We start from the raw sequence: 15,883 nt of genomic DNA on the forward strand, positions 1-15,883 counted from the left end.
ACCAGTGTTCCCAGAGAATAAAAAATAAAGGTGCACTGCTGAACTCACTACATAAGGAATGTACCACCTTGATATGAAGGACAGTGTAAGGAAGAGAAACTTAGGCCTATGTGACTTATAAATATTGATGCAAACTCCCCTCAAAAAAGGAGGGGGAAAAAAAGCAATGCAAATTCAGCAGTGTGGGTTGTTCTCAAAAAACACAAGTAAAGTGAAAAGACAAGTTGCAGATTGGGAGAATATTTTATATCTATGTGTGTGTGTGTATATACATATATATATGTATGTATGTATATATATGTAAAATATATACCTGACAAAATCAACAAACAACTTAATAGAATAAGGGGCAAATGATATGAACAGGGATCTACAGAGAAGGAAGCCTGAAAAGCCAACAGATGTATGTAAAGTACTCCATCTCACTGGTAATCAGGGAACTGCAAATTCAAACGATAAGGTAATATTTGACACCTATTAAAACTGCCAAGAATTTAGAAGTCTAAATACAAGTGCTGGCAAACATGTTTGGGAAGAGGAACTCATAAAAACTACGCACAGGAGAGTATCCTGCTACGATTCCTTTTGAGAGCAATTTGGAAACAACTGGAGCTGAAGTTGCCCACCCCTCAGCAATACCACTTCTCGATGGTCTGTGGAGAGAAACGCTCCCATATTTTGCACAAGGGTATTCATGGCAGCACTGTTGGAAACAGTGAAAAAAGCAGAAGCAATGTAACTGTCCTTTGGTATAAGAATAAATATCATTTATATAAAAGTTTAAAACATACAAAATAATAGTCTATGTTATAGGTACATACACATGTAATAAAGTACAAACATATGATACATACCAACTTTGAGAAGACGATTACCTCTGGGGAAGGAGAAAAGATGGAAAGGAGAATGGTATTTTAGCTACATCTGTTATGCTTTACTGTTTTCAAAAATGGGAGATACGAAACAAACATGGCAAAATATTAACATCTGTTTAATCTTGTAGGTGAGTACATCAGTGTCCTATAATTTTGTTTGTTTCCTATTTTTAAAAAATAATTAAAATATAATAAAGTTGAGAAACACACCAATGTATTGTTATTCATTTACATTAAAAAAAAAAAAAATCTATGGGACTTCCCTGGTGGCCCAGTGGTAAAGAATCCGCCTTGCAATGCAGGGGACGTGGGTTCGATCTCTGGTCAGGGAACTAAGATCCCACACGCCGTGGGGCAACTAAGCCCGCATGCCACAACTACTGAGCTCACGCACCTCAACTAGAGCCCGTGAGCCGCAAACTACAGAGCCCACGTGCTCTGGAACCCACGTGCCTCAACTACAGAGCCCACGCACCCTGGAGCCTGTGTGCCACAACCAGAGAAGAGAAAACCCACAAGCCACAACTAGAGAGAAGCCCGTGCACCACAGTGAAGATCCTGCATGCCTCAACAAAGATCCCACGTGCCACAACTAAGACCCAATGCAGCCATAAATAAATAAATTAATTCATTAATTATTTTAAAAATCTTAAAAAAACCAAAAACCTTTAATCCCAAGGAAAAAAGCTTTTCTACCTGAAATGTTTTATTGTATCTCAGGGTGTTTGCATTCTGAGGCTCACCCCAGCACACTCCATCTGGCATCCTTGATGGCAGAGTATAGTCACTGAACTCTAAACATCCAAGGACACCAAATAATTTTTTTCAATCTGGGCTAAGAAGAGCTTTTGCTCAGATATACAGCAATTTTGAGGGGAATCTGGAAGTACATTAATACTAGTTGTTCTTAATTATACTCAGAAGCTTACTAAATGACTTTTCTTTTTAAGGCTAAAATTATACAACCCTGGCCAAAAGTAAATAGCTACTCACCAGTATTCTTCAATCAAGTAAGATATCTGAGAATAGTAAGAAGCATTTCTGCCATTCTCAACTCAGCCCCGACAAGTCTATAGCATAAAAGTAATAAAGAGCCCAACATTTTCACGGGAACTTGAATGTAATTTAAAAGACAATTGCCACTTATTTCCTCCCTTTCTATCAAAAGCAAATAATTAGTAATAAAAATCGCTAGCGCTTTCAGAGTGCTTATGTTACGTGCTAAGAACTGTATGACAATCTTTTATGTGCATTATCACAACTACCTTCATGAAACAGCAACTCTATTATTCCCACTTTCTAAATAAAGAAATAGGAACAGAGAAAACCAAGAAGCAGAGATCTAAAATATCACTGACAATCCTACTAGGTTTCTGCAGAGAAAGAAAATTTCCACTATGCCATGGGATTGTGAAAAAGGCACAAGAGTAATGTTGAAATTAGTGGCAGCTGGTCATCAGAAACACAAGTTAATAAAAAATACCCTGCAAACAGCTGCTTCCTCTGGTTATAACACCATCACAAATCCTTACAACAAATAAAACAGGGAAAGTAGCATCATCCTGCAGCACAACAGAAACGGAATCGACTAAATGTCTGAAAGTGATAGAGGAACGAAAAGAAGTATGAGAAAAAAATACTGTTTTAAATGTGCAATGATGGTTTTACACACAGGGTGTGCTCCACACACAGTCAAGTCATCAGCTGCTGTGATTCTAAGGGCTTGCACCTCCAAATAGCTTCTTACCCATAACAAAATCAAACCCAAAGCACAACAACATATTTCACCCATAAGTATGTATCTTTAAAAGGGCGGAGCTGGGCAATTATAAACTGCTGAGAGCTCAAGTCCATGGAAACTGAAGGAAACCATACAATAACAGCCTTATATGGTAAAGATGAGGGCACATCACTTCTGAAAGTCATTTTGCTCTAGGATCTAATGAGAATGCATTTCTCATTCATAATCATGACACATCCTCATTTATCATCCAGTGAATAAACCAAGGAATCCATGTCTAATTCTAGATTGTGAAGGACCATTCAGAAAGACATCACTGCAAGTCATGGTGACAACACGGCTTACCTGCACGTCTAAGCAGCAAATTTAAATGAATGCCGAGGCTGGGAGAAAGACTGACAAGAACTTAATAACAGCTTTTAAAGTATCTTTTTTGGCTGAACAGTGATTTAAGAACTACTCATCAATTTCTCAAGGGTTATATATAGAATAATTTCATTTACTAACAAATCAGTCCACTGTTTCATTAAGGATGCATCACCTCAGTTACATCATTTAGAATATTACTACTTTGCTAGCATGGAATTGAAAGTTTAGCTGAGACTAGCCAGTTGGATGTTCAGATTTCTTGCTTTAAATAATTATTCAAATGTATTGATTACTTACTAGTTATCCCGATCACATGCCATAGAGCTTTTATTGTACCTCTCTAGCTAAAACTCCAAGTGATGAGAATTACCAGCAAGTCAACTCAAGTGGCGAAAATGACCAACACCAAGGTTCCCACAGGCTCTGGCCCAGACCCCAGTTCATACACTTATGGGACACTGGTGAAATAGGTCAGGGCACTGGCTTAAGGACTATTATTATCTAAAAGATCCGGTGGCCTGCAGGAGGCCCAGCAATATGAGCCCCAGGGAAAATGCAGCCTCCAAAGTGTGTGTACAGCTGGCACGAGGGAGAGGTGTGACAGCACAATTTCCATGGGGCGGCCCAAGCTGAGGTTGATGGCTTTGACATGTTCTGGCTAGCAACCCTTATGGTGGCAGAAAACCACCTAGACACCAGCACTATCATTCACTTTGGGTATGGGGAAGGTCCTCAAAAATTTCAAAGCAGCCAAAAGCCTCAGCAGAGCTCCTGGAGACTGATGCTTCAACTAAGCCCACAGAGTTAGGCAATACTCTCCTCCTACAGGCTTTCTGTTTTTTGGGAGGTGGGGGGAGGGGTGAAAAATCAAAACTTAAGCATCAGTAAATACATATCTTTGTAAAACTGCTCTATGAAGGAATGTTTATAATTTTAAATAAGTTGGCAAAAACATTTCCTCCTTAGGCATACAAAATTCAATGTAACTCTTATGAAATGATATTTCTAGTCGTAAAGGTATTTCCCATTAGTTTGAATAGGAAACCACAACTGCTTCCATTTACATCAAATAGTGTATCTTATTATTATTATTTTTTTTTAGTAATTTTATTTTACTCATTTATTTATTTTTGGCTGTGTTGGGTCTTCACTCCTGCACGCAGGCTTTCTCTAGTTGCAGCGAGCGGGGGCTACTCTTCGTTGCGGTGTGCAGGCTTCTCATTGCAGTGGCTTCTCTTGTTGCCGAGCACAGGCTCTATGCACGCAGGCTCCAGTAGTTGTGGCATGTGGGCTCAGCAGTTGTGGCCTGCGGGTTCTAGAGCGCAGGCTCAGTAGTTGTGGCACATGGGCTTAGTTGCTCCGCAGCATGTGAGATCTTCCCAGACCAGGGCTCGAACCTGTTTCCCCTGCATTGGCAGGCGGATTCTTAACCACCGCACCACCAGGGAAGTCCTGTCTTACTTATTTGTCATATCTCTTTTCAAAAAGGAATCCATATTTAGGAAGTGCACTCATCCCACACGCCGAAGACACTACCGTGCAATCAAAAGAATTCTAATGTATACAAACAGACATGTACAGAAATCTTCTCATAGATGTTTCTATAAAGGAGTTCCACCTGGGATGTATTTTCAAGGAAGCTAATAGCGTATTTTACAGGTGCAGACATTTTCACCCTCCCAAAGTCTCAAAATACAACATTGGGATGCTTCCAATATGACCTTTGCATTAATCATTCAGAATGATTGTTTCTTAGTGTAAGACGGTCCCCTCACATGATAATTGTTTTCCATCCACACATTAGCTCACTCAATATTAGATTAAAGATACTACCAAACTGGTGCCAATGAGGCTCAATCTAATAATTACTGGTTCCTTCCAAAAGTAACATTTGGTTAAAGCCACGTAACACTTTACCCAGCAGGCTTATTCTTTCTCACAACTAACATATGTTTCCACAAAGTTAAAAAAAAATCTCGTATGGTGCCAAAAAGTGACACCCGTTACTTTTATCACTCAAATCAAATATTCCCCTTTAAGATGCTCAGGGTATTCCACATACAATGTCCTTCTAGTTTACACTCTGGATTCAGTCATAGAAACGCAAGCTGTTCTGGGGCGGTGGGCTGTGACCGCTTCCTAGGCCATCTCCCTCAGCTAGTCCAGAGCAGGAAGCTCCCGGGACCTCCCTCCAAACTTCTCATCTGCATTCTTCTTATAATCCAGCCACTTTATAATCCATTACTATAATCTGAGCTTATTATCCAAACTGGTTACACCCACCCTCAGATGTAAGGCCCAAACAGCCCCCACTCCACCTCCCATCCCGACTCAAGGAACAAAGATTTTCAAACTGTTCATTCCCTACTTTATATTCATACAGGTTTTCATTTTAGGAAAAAATGCTGATCAAAATCACTTGATGTGTCCAAAGTTCAGTAACTTTATCATATTGTCCATACATTAAAAGATCTTTTCAAAGGCACAGATAATACCTCATTACTGGCCTTGGAGTAATACCCTGAGAATTCTTGAACCCTCCACAAGGAGAACGGTTAAGTCAAACATGTGCTCGGAAGCAAAGGAAAAGTTTGCAGCCTGGGCATAAGGCCTCCATTCATATTGTGCAAAGTTCAAAGGAGTCAAAAAAGGATATCTATTGAAGTGGGTTTTCCTTTTTTTTCAACTTCCTTTTTCTTGGAACAGTATTATTTATGTGGATACATGTTCCACTGCAATCTCTTCAGGCCCTGCTCCCTCACAGGGAGGAGCTACAGTGACAGTGGTCATGGCACAGGGGAGAGACTGGCCAGAAGAGCAAGACAAGGACCCCTGTAGCTTACCAGGAAGACGGATGCACACAATACAGGGCCTGCTGACAGGCTGGTCACCAAGAGTGACAGCTCGTGGCCCAGGAATAAAACATTCTGGGGAGGTTTTACTTTAAGGGAACCAGAAACGCCAACCCTGAGGGTGAGAGGAGGTGCTCTGGAATAGCATATAGAGATTGGGTTACCGGGTCCTGGAAAGTGAGCCAGCTGCCACAGCTGCCAGGGAGAGGCAGCATGGTGCTGAGAGCCGTCCCCTGCCTGTGAGTGAAAAGGAACAGCCTTTACGGGCACAAGTGAAAATGCCGAGCAAACCATTTTGGCATCACAGGTCCTCTTTAAAGACTGGGTTGAACAGTGAACAGACCATTATAAAAGTCCATTAAGAACTTGAGGGCAGTTACTATAAAACTATGGCTATTTTACTATCAGAAAGCAAAAAGGTGGAAGAGTTGGCATTTCCTTACTCAACCACACCTAAACACACAACAGCAAATGGAGCAGCTCTATTTCCTAACTTCCTGACTCAGCAGAAAATTTATAAAGCAAAGACCTCCTCAATGCAGACAAGTAATTCCATGTGATCCCTCCAGTCTGAGAACAAAGAAAAACTAGGAGCCCAAGATGAGGCAGAACCTAGTCAAAATACAATTCAGCTCGAAAGGAAAAACTGGAAAGCAAAAGAACTATCGAACTAAGTGCAAGTATAGGAAATTAAAACAAAGCATTTAATATCCAAGCAGAAAGGAGAGTAACTTGTTGCCTAACCCCTGGTACTGAGTGTCACCTCCAATGACATTGGAGATTCCTCCCATGGGACCCTTGGTGAATGAGGAAAAGCCCCAGAGCTACCCCTTCCAATCCCAGCTCTGCACTGGTTTACCCACAAGCCTCAGAACAAAAACCCACCCTTCTTGAAGTGGGGATGAAAAACAGAAAAATATCACAGCTCTCTCTTTTTTCTTTTTCTTTAGGCAAATGCCTTGGGCTGCATGGCCGAGGCAGCTCACATCTTGCAGTGGTTGTAAACAGCAGGAGGACTGGAGCAGAGACCCAATTCAGTAGCCTGTATCATTTACTCCCGACTTAAAGCTCAGCCAGAAAGGAAACCCAAGTCCCCGTTCCTCTGAGAAAGCCAACACGTGCTGTGCTCATCACTTGCCCTCCAGGCTCAGCCCTCCCTGGACTCAGCTCAGGTCCCACCCCCAACTAGCATGGAATTCAACTTGGTGAGAGCAGAACGTTTACTACATATGGTTATAAAGAGGCTTCTGGACAAACGGGGACAGCAGAAATCTGTCCATTGCACCTGGAGTCTATTTTAGTAGAGTAATCAGTATTCAGAAACCTGCTCTTCACTGCTTCCCTGACTTGGGTCATCATCACGTTTATACAAGGCGGCTTCTGGCAGCAGCACTTGCCCATGTGCTCAGCCCAGACTCACGCTCCAGAAAACAAGGAAAGAGTTAAATGTTCTTTGCACTTGACTCAGTGGCTTCCCCTCACCACACACTCCCAGATCCCACCATTCTCCGAGCCACGCAGCCAATCAAAGCAAAGGAAGGAAATGATCCTGGCCAGCTGACAGCCCCAGCGCTCTGATGGCCATATATGGTAAAAACCACTGTCAGAGCCCTGTCAGGCCTGCAGGCCGGCTGCTGTGGACATATCAGTGAACTGCAGCAGCGTGAGAGGCCGGCCAAGGAAACGCACAAAGGACAGGCTGCCTGCTCATCTCCAGGGAAGGGGGTAGGAGGAGGGCAGGGGAGGGGAGGGGAGGGGGGAGCCGTCATCTGCCAGGGCACACTCTGAGTCACAGCCACTCACTGTAATCAAAAATAGCCCCAGGGTACATGGTGAGATTCCTTCTGCCAGGACTTTGTGCTCCATTGTTAACTGGGGGTGAGTAGGGTGTCCCCCTCCTATCCCCCCCCCACAAGACTGTGGAAAACAGTCACTGGGAGCAAATGAAAAGGTCCTTCTGTGGCGCTTCATGTGGTAATGAGGCCGTGCAGTGCTCGTGGGGCTGGCAGCTCGGGAAGTAATTTGGAAGTCATTGTTCTGCACCTGGTGCCCCTCACCCCGCATCCTCCACTGCCGCCCCTGCCCTGCCTCCCAGCCTTTCACAGCCCACACAATTGACAGTTAAGGTGCTCAGGGTAGCAGACAGCATCTATTTCAGGAGGCGGTGAATGGGCATCCCAGGACACATCAGGACACTGGCACTGAATAAAAGCCCCTGCCCATCACACCAAAGCTACCCTGTGCCAGATGTCCACATCTGTACAAAGGGCTACTGGCATCGCCACCCTTGTCCAAAATGGGGCACCGCTATTTGTGGGAATGGAAATTGCCTGTCAGCAGCATACAGTAAGGGGGAGGCGCAGCCAATGCAAATCCAGCAGGTGCTGGCAGTAACTGGGGGTCACAGAGAAAAGAACCATCGGGAGACTGCCATTTCTTTTGAACTAGTCCATGAAAGAAGGCACTTATCAGCACGGCGCCTGGCACTTAAAGGAAGCCCTCAATGATGTGAGCTGCTGCGACTCCATCATTGCCACTGTCCACTCGCAAGGCATGGTAGAGACCAAGCACTTTCCAAACCTTGAGACAATTCTCCGAGCTGCCAGAATCAGAGCCCTGACAGGCTAGTGTTTTTGTTATTAAGCCTTCTAATCCCAGAGAAAGAATGCAAAGGATTAAGTGTCAATTAGACCACGGTTTCTATTAAAAAATCTTTCACACTCAGTGGGAAAAAAAATGTTAATCAAAAATATACATGTACAAATCAAATAAAGACTCAGAGACCTAGGTTCTAATCCACGGAAGACCCCACAGCTCCGGGCAGTCACCCAGCCTGACTTTCAATTTCTGCAACTGTAGAACAGAGGTATGACAGCAACCCCACCGTGTGCAAAAACTAAGACATCATACATGAAGGGGACCCTCCAAGCACATTCTGATGTCACTCTGGAGCCTTATTTTTATGAATATAACATGAAGTCACCGCCTTTCCCTGAAGCTGAAACGGTGGAAGGATGCCATGTAGATCCAGTTTTAACAAAAATCCTAAAATGCAGAGCAGTGCTTATCCTGGTTCTTCTCCATGTAACGGTGAAGGAAAACACCAGTTTTGCACTATTTACACTGGAAGTGAAGGAAAAAAAGAGCCAAGAAGTGTGTAATTTTTCTACCAAAAAGCTGTCGTAATCCCCCTCCAATCAAGCATTCCATTTCTCCAATACGAGAAAAGGCCATCCCAACGCAGAAAGAAGGAATGTGGCCCCCCTCGTTCTTCGCCCTCCTGGGAACAGAGCCCCTCTTCTAACTCATCAGTTTAGTGAGTTGGTTGGGCTCCTCTTCTGTTTCATCCCTGGCTCCTACACTCAGGAGAAACCCAACTTCCAACAGAACCTTCTCTGTAACATCTTCCTTGAGCCTCATTTAGAACTCATCTCCCATCGCTGTGTCAGAGCCCTTTAGACACAGACAAACCTCCCCATTGGAGAGATCGAGGCCAACTGTTAGCAAAGCTTTTTTAAGAGCAAGATTCGAAACAGGTCCTGGCACAGAGCAGGTGCTCAAATGTCTGAGAAATAAGTATGTGAATGAATTAATGTAATTTTTTTTAAAGTACTGTTTTAGATTTCACTTAAGCTTAAACAACAATTAGCTCTTCATACAGCTTTGGTAATATTTCCGATAATACTTTTTAAAAATAATCTTTACATGTAATAAGTTCATTGTAAAACATTTTGAAAAAAGTACAGGTAATTATAAAGAAGAAAATAAAAATCACCTTTAGTCCCACCATCTATGTTAACATTTCAGACTTTCCCCCCCCAAAATAATAACATAATTTGAAATTACACTTAAGACAGACTATAACCTTGTAACACATTTTGAGGTTATGTGACAGTATCACAGAACATAGGATAACCAGATCTTGCCAGCTAACATAACTTTCTCTTGCTACTGTACAGAATCCCTCAATTATTCATTTAAGATTTATTAAAGAATGCTGTACATCTATATGTATGTATCTATCTATACAGATTTTTTTTAAAAGGAGAGGTGGAAAAAGTGTTTAAAATTACCCAAAGGCCTTTTAGGCTGCTTTGAATTACTCATTTATTTGTGCATTGTGTGACCTAACATTACTGAGTCAAGTGCCACATCCTGAGAATACAGCTGACCCTTGAACAACACGGGTTTGAACTATGCAGGTCCACTTATATGCACATTTTTTCCAAAAAATATGTACTACAAGATCCACGGTTGGTCGAACCCGCAGATACAGAACCATGGATACAGAGGGCCAACTGTAAAATTATACATGGATTTTCAACTGCCAAGGGGTCTGCACCCCTAACCCCTGGTTTTTCAAGGGTCAACTGTACATGTTTTAGTTATCACTGTTGCTTAATGAGTTACGCTAAGATTTAGCTACTTAAAACAGTAAGTATTTCTCATCTCACACAGTTTCTGTGGGTCAGGAGTTCAAAAGCAGCTTATCCGGGTGGTTCTGGCCGAGGGTTCTCTTGAGTCAAGGTGTCAGCTAGGTTTGCAGGATCCACCTTCAAGATGACACACTCACGTGGTTGGTAAGTCAGCGCTGGCTATTGGCGGGCGGTCCTATGGACCTCTCCACAGAGCTGCTTGAGTATCCTTACAGCATGAAAGCTCCAAAAGAAATAAAGTAGAAACCAATATGCTTTTATGACCAAGTCTCAGAAGTCACACTCCATCAATTCCTCCATATCCTAGTGGCTACACAGGTCAGCCCTATTTAACGTGGGAGGGAACCACACAATGGCAAGACACAAGGAGGCGAGAACCATTGGAGCCCATCTTGGAGGCTGCTACCACAAGAGAGTAAGGTGAGATGCTGGAGAACCCTACCATACACCCATCCATTTTGTATCCTCCATCCAAGCGAAGGTCAAGAGATCAAGAGCATATAATTCCAACCACCCTCCCGTTATCTGTTATGTGGCTAAGAAAATAATCACATTACAATGTGATAATGCAGCCTGTGGTACTAGTGGCATGAGACAAGCAGCTAAGGAATCCCAAAGGATGATTTCCACTGTCTCAGCAAATTGGAGATAAAATTTGAGTTGGATACTAAACATTAAGAAGGAGCACTTAGAATACTGACTGAAATGAATCAAGATTTCTTCCTCAATAAATTTCTTCTTCAATAAATATGACAGAAAAATACTCTAAAGCAGCCCTTGTCAACCTGGGTTCTGTGAAGGAATTAAGTCCTAATGCCCTAAGGCAGCTACTTTATGTAATGGATTAATTTCTCTCCTAGCCATCTATAAGGCTTAGCTATGTCCCTTTCTTGAGAAAACTAAGAAAATATTCACTGAAATGATTTTCTGTAGGGGCTGAATTCTTTCACAAAACTCTAGTTGAGAAAGACTACAAAGTGAGCTGAAAAGATAGTTCACAGACATAAATAAAGCAAGATCCCAAATATTCCCACACACAGTTCTTAAGATATATGGGAGAAACATAACTGTGTATAAGAAGGCACCTCACAGTTACACCAGAGGAGCAAGAAGAGAGAGGAGACAGTGACCCAAAAGGTTGACAAAGACTTGGCCACAACCATCCCATCATGGCCCAGAGCAGAGCTGCTCTCCTAGGCAATTACTGGGAAGATGAAATTAGCCATCACGCCAATCCTCCAGAATAAGAACAGTCAAGGGAGGAAGGGAGAAAGCGATTAGGGAAGACAGGAGCCCTCCAATTTGCAACCTCCGTCCAAGCGGATGTTAAGACATCAAGAGCATAGAATTCTAACCAACTCTCTCAACCCTTGCTCCAGGTTCACTGTGATCTGAAGTTTTAGTGTGTATGCGCACGCCTGTGCCCACACACATCTAACACTGCTGTTTGTAGGAGCCACCGTGGCTCACAACAGGGATGGGAATGCCTTGGTCTCACATCACAAGCGTGGCTCCTGCACAAGGTGAGGCTCGTTCGTGACCTTCGTGCCCACGTGGTAGCGCACAGGGGGCTGGAACCTGTGTGCTCCTGACAAGGCAGCTTGTGTAGTTGTGGGGAGAATCCCACGGCCAAAACCACAAAGCCAACTTCTGTTAAACAAGACATATTATTCATCCTCTGAAAGACCAAAGAATAAGAAAATGTACTAAGCCACACCTTGAGAAGTCATGACTGAACAGCATGCCACAGCTTGAGGGAAGCATCACAAAAGAAACCCTGAATCATGTGTGCTAATCTAAATCGCCCCACCTCAGGGCTGAGTACTTTCTGTATTCCCCCAGCAGTGACCTCTTAAAATCCTACTTTCTCTAATAAAACCTTTCGAACAAAAACCTCATAAACCATACACTTAAATAAACATATATTCATTCCTAAGCTTACCTCTTGCGTGTATGTGTCAATGTATTTGTCTCTACCACTCTTTCCATTTTTAATTTTAAGTCCTGGAAGACAGAGACCATGATTCTCCTGGAATCTAATCATAAGCCTCATGAGATTGCAATAATAAGTCCTATTTACTGCTGACGCTAACTAACTTTGAAGAAGAATTCATGGAAGGCCATGTTTTAAAATGGGAGCCTTTCAGAAAGAGTCACAATACATCTTAAGATCAGTACACACATATTCAATATTAACATGGACAGAAAGCCCCAAAAGCATCACTAAAACCAACCTGGCTGACTATAACCAGGAAAAAAAAAAGCAGCGGGGGGGACACAGACAGACAGACAGACAGAGAGACACACACACACACACACACACACACACATACACACTGCCAGAAGTCTCTTGAGATAGTGATTAAAAACCATACCCACCTCCTTAAGTTCATGTTTAGAGAAATCCTAGACTGCCATCAACACGTACAGGAGCCCAATACACACCCAGAGCATCATTTCCCACAATCTTCATTTCAAGCATCACTTCTTATTATATGTGGGAATTTGGTTTTTCTTTGCCTTTAAACAAAAGCAGCACCTCATTGTAAAACTATTTCAAAGTTGCCAAGACACTGAGGTTGTAGGATCTCTTTTCCAGGGCAGAGTCCTGTATTAGGATCAATGGGTTCACCATGTATTCAGGTCCCCAATGTTTTTCTCCTTCAAGGCTGCACTTCTAAAGGTGAGACAAAAACACCACAGTACCAGCAATCTCCTGGGGGACGTGGGGTGGTCAGGAAACTGACCACAATGAAAAGTAGATGCAGTGCTCCTGGAGAGCAAAGATGGAACCCAGCAGACACTCAGTCTATAGACAATCAAACCACATGTGCATAGTCAAAGAACAGTGAAGACCTCGTACTATATGAACAACGAAATATCTGTAAAAATGTAAAACTTACAATCCTTATTCAAATATTCATCATTATACCAAAATTATAAGGAAATAGATATCCAGAGGGCAATCAGCCCTTTAAAGCAGGCAGAAATGTAGGTTTTCTGGCAATGTGGAACATAGTTCTATTTTCTAAAAGCCTAGATAGTAAGTAGTCAAGGGACAGGGTCTTAGGAAGAAAAGAAAGGTGGGTGTCACCTGACACTTCGGGGCTCTGGGCTAGGCCCTGCCATCACAGCGGATCCTTCTAAGAGCTCCCAAGACACAGAACTGTCTACAGGAGCCACAGACCACTTTTCTTTGCTGGGCTCAGCCTTGCCTTTGGCGGAAAAGCAGCCACGAGTAAAAAGGCATCTACTTCCCAAAGTTACGTGTTGGCACTAAGGAGGGAAAAAAAAGGAACAACAGTGTTTCCTCTGCTGAATTTTGGGTAGCAAACCATTTTTTTTTTTTTACATCTTTATTGGAGTATAATTGCTTTACAATGGTGTGTTAGTTTCTGCCGTATAACAAAGTGAATCAGCAATACATATACATATATCCCCATATCCCCTCCCTCTTGCGTCTCCCTCCCACCCTCCCTATCCCACCCCTCTAGATGGACACAAAGCAATGAGCTGATCTCCCTGTGCTATGCGGCTGCTTCCTACTAGCTATCTATTTTACATTTGGTAGTGTATATATGTCCATGCCACTCTCTCACTTCATCCCAGCTTACTCTTCCCCCTCCCCGTGTCCTCAAGTCCATTCTCTACGTCTGCATCTTTATCCTGCCCCTAGGTTCTTCAGAACCATTTAGAAAATCACTTTTATATATAGCCCCTCACGTTACAGATAGAGATATGGGAGAGCATAAGGACAGAATGACATATCCACGTCTCACCACAAGTCGGTGACCAAGACAGGATTGAACCCCTGGCTCCAGACCCATGTTCCTTCCTCGACGCCACACTGACCCTAAGGGCTCAATACACATTTTAATACACAAAAATCCCAGAGTACGTGTGAACCCGTCGATTATAAAAGTCGATAACCCCAAGTACTGACCTTATTTCCAATGGGTGTCACTGGGCTTAGTTTATGCCAATGTCACCTCCTCCAACACAAATTAATATTTAAGGAGTAGAGCCACACAGAATGTATTATAAGCCTGGGAAAAAGACAGACCCTCGAGGCTCCTCCAAAAACCAACGTTTTGTTCAAACATGATAATTTCTGAAGCAACTTATTCTGTCCCAATTCCTATACAGCTGGTTGAAGAACAAAATAATAAAACCTATTTATTAGGTATTGGTCACTTAATGCAACTCAAAACCAAAGCATAAGATCCAGTTAGCTTAGGACCTGCACACAGGGCTTCCTTAAACAGTATAAATGTAACTCTAAGTTTCCCATGGTTTGTGAAAGCAAAGGTGGACTCACAGAGCCTTTTGTGAATGTGGGACTTGAAGAGAACTGTCTGAACGTGGAGGAAGATTAGCCGTTCAAAAGTTTATTTGGAGCTTCTTAATTGGCTTATTCTCCTTCTTTGAAGCAAAAAGTCTTAAATTTATCCCTCTTGAACTCAAAAGAGATCATGGTACTTCAGTGCCTGACCTTGGTTGACAAGCTGAGGTGTCTTCTCAGCTGGCTGCCATAAGACCCACCACTGAAAAGTCAAGTTTCCAAATGCTCCTTGCTCTTGGTGAACAAATTGACTAGAAAGTCATGGAGATCAAACGTGACTGGCATTAAACTCCAACCCCCACTCCCAAATCAGGTAAGTACAGCTACAATAGTGTAATGTATTGTTCACCACTGAAACAACAATCTCCTCCACAAAAGCAAAAGTATCTGAGTAGAAAATTTAATTTCAATTTAATGAAAAGATTCTCCTTTAAAACATGATTAACAACTTCGCCAATAAGAAAGTACGTTTGGAAACATATGTCAGATTTGTTCCCCAAAGGCATCCATCTCCTCTGTAGTGAGATGGTTCTATTGTGTAATATTACATCAATCCAGCCACTGAGATACAAATCAGATGTTAAAATAAAACAAGTTAGTCATGAGCATCTGAGAGAATGAAAAGTACAAGAGAATTGGAAGTTTTCCCAGCAAGAGTTTTCCTAAGGAAAAAACACCAAAATACAATACTCTGACAGAAATTCATGTTACTGTAACCACTTTCAGAATCACATGGCCCATTATGATGAGACATGCCTCTACTAGGCATGGCTCAGACTCAGGGAGACCCACTGTTCCCAGCAGAGTGGAAACAGCTGTTAACATGACCCAACATCTGCATCTTTATCATTAGGGCTCAGGACTCACCAAACTTATTCTCCTCCTAAAAGCTAATCAGAAAATGACTCTTTCCAAGCTCTCTCTTCACGGTGTTTCCCACCCCCCATTATTTGCAATTCTGGGATTTCCTGTTAAAGCTAGTACAGACTTTCATCTACAATTTTCAAGAACAGGCAGAAAATTACAAATCTCCTATCTTCTCCCCCATACTGGAGAGGGCTCTCTGGAAGGATAAAGTCAGGAGAAGGGAGAGCTAGGAAGCCCAGCGGGTTCAAAGTCACACAGAACCACTTTCAATAAAGAGCCTTTATTTCCACCGCTTGTTAACGCTGTTTAGATCCTATGCTGAAACCTACTACTGTCCAGACTTGAAATCTGCATTGTTTGGGGACATTTTCTTGAGCCCTCATCCCATTTACCATTCAAAA

The 15,883-nt window shown here is 42.5% G+C and overlaps 1 protein-coding gene across 3 annotated transcripts in view; it reads right to left on the bottom strand.

Annotated features, from left to right (window-relative positions):
* The window catches only part of CORO1C (coronin 1C), an 81,105-nt gene that overhangs the window by 36,800 nt on the left and 28,422 nt on the right, over positions 1–15,883 (bottom strand). The window lies entirely within an intron of this gene.

This window comes from Eubalaena glacialis, chromosome 15 (genome assembly GCF_028564815.1).
Source record: "Eubalaena glacialis isolate mEubGla1 chromosome 15, mEubGla1.1.hap2.+ XY, whole genome shotgun sequence".
In the NCBI taxonomy this organism is placed as follows: Eukaryota; Metazoa; Chordata; class Mammalia; order Artiodactyla; family Balaenidae; genus Eubalaena; species Eubalaena glacialis.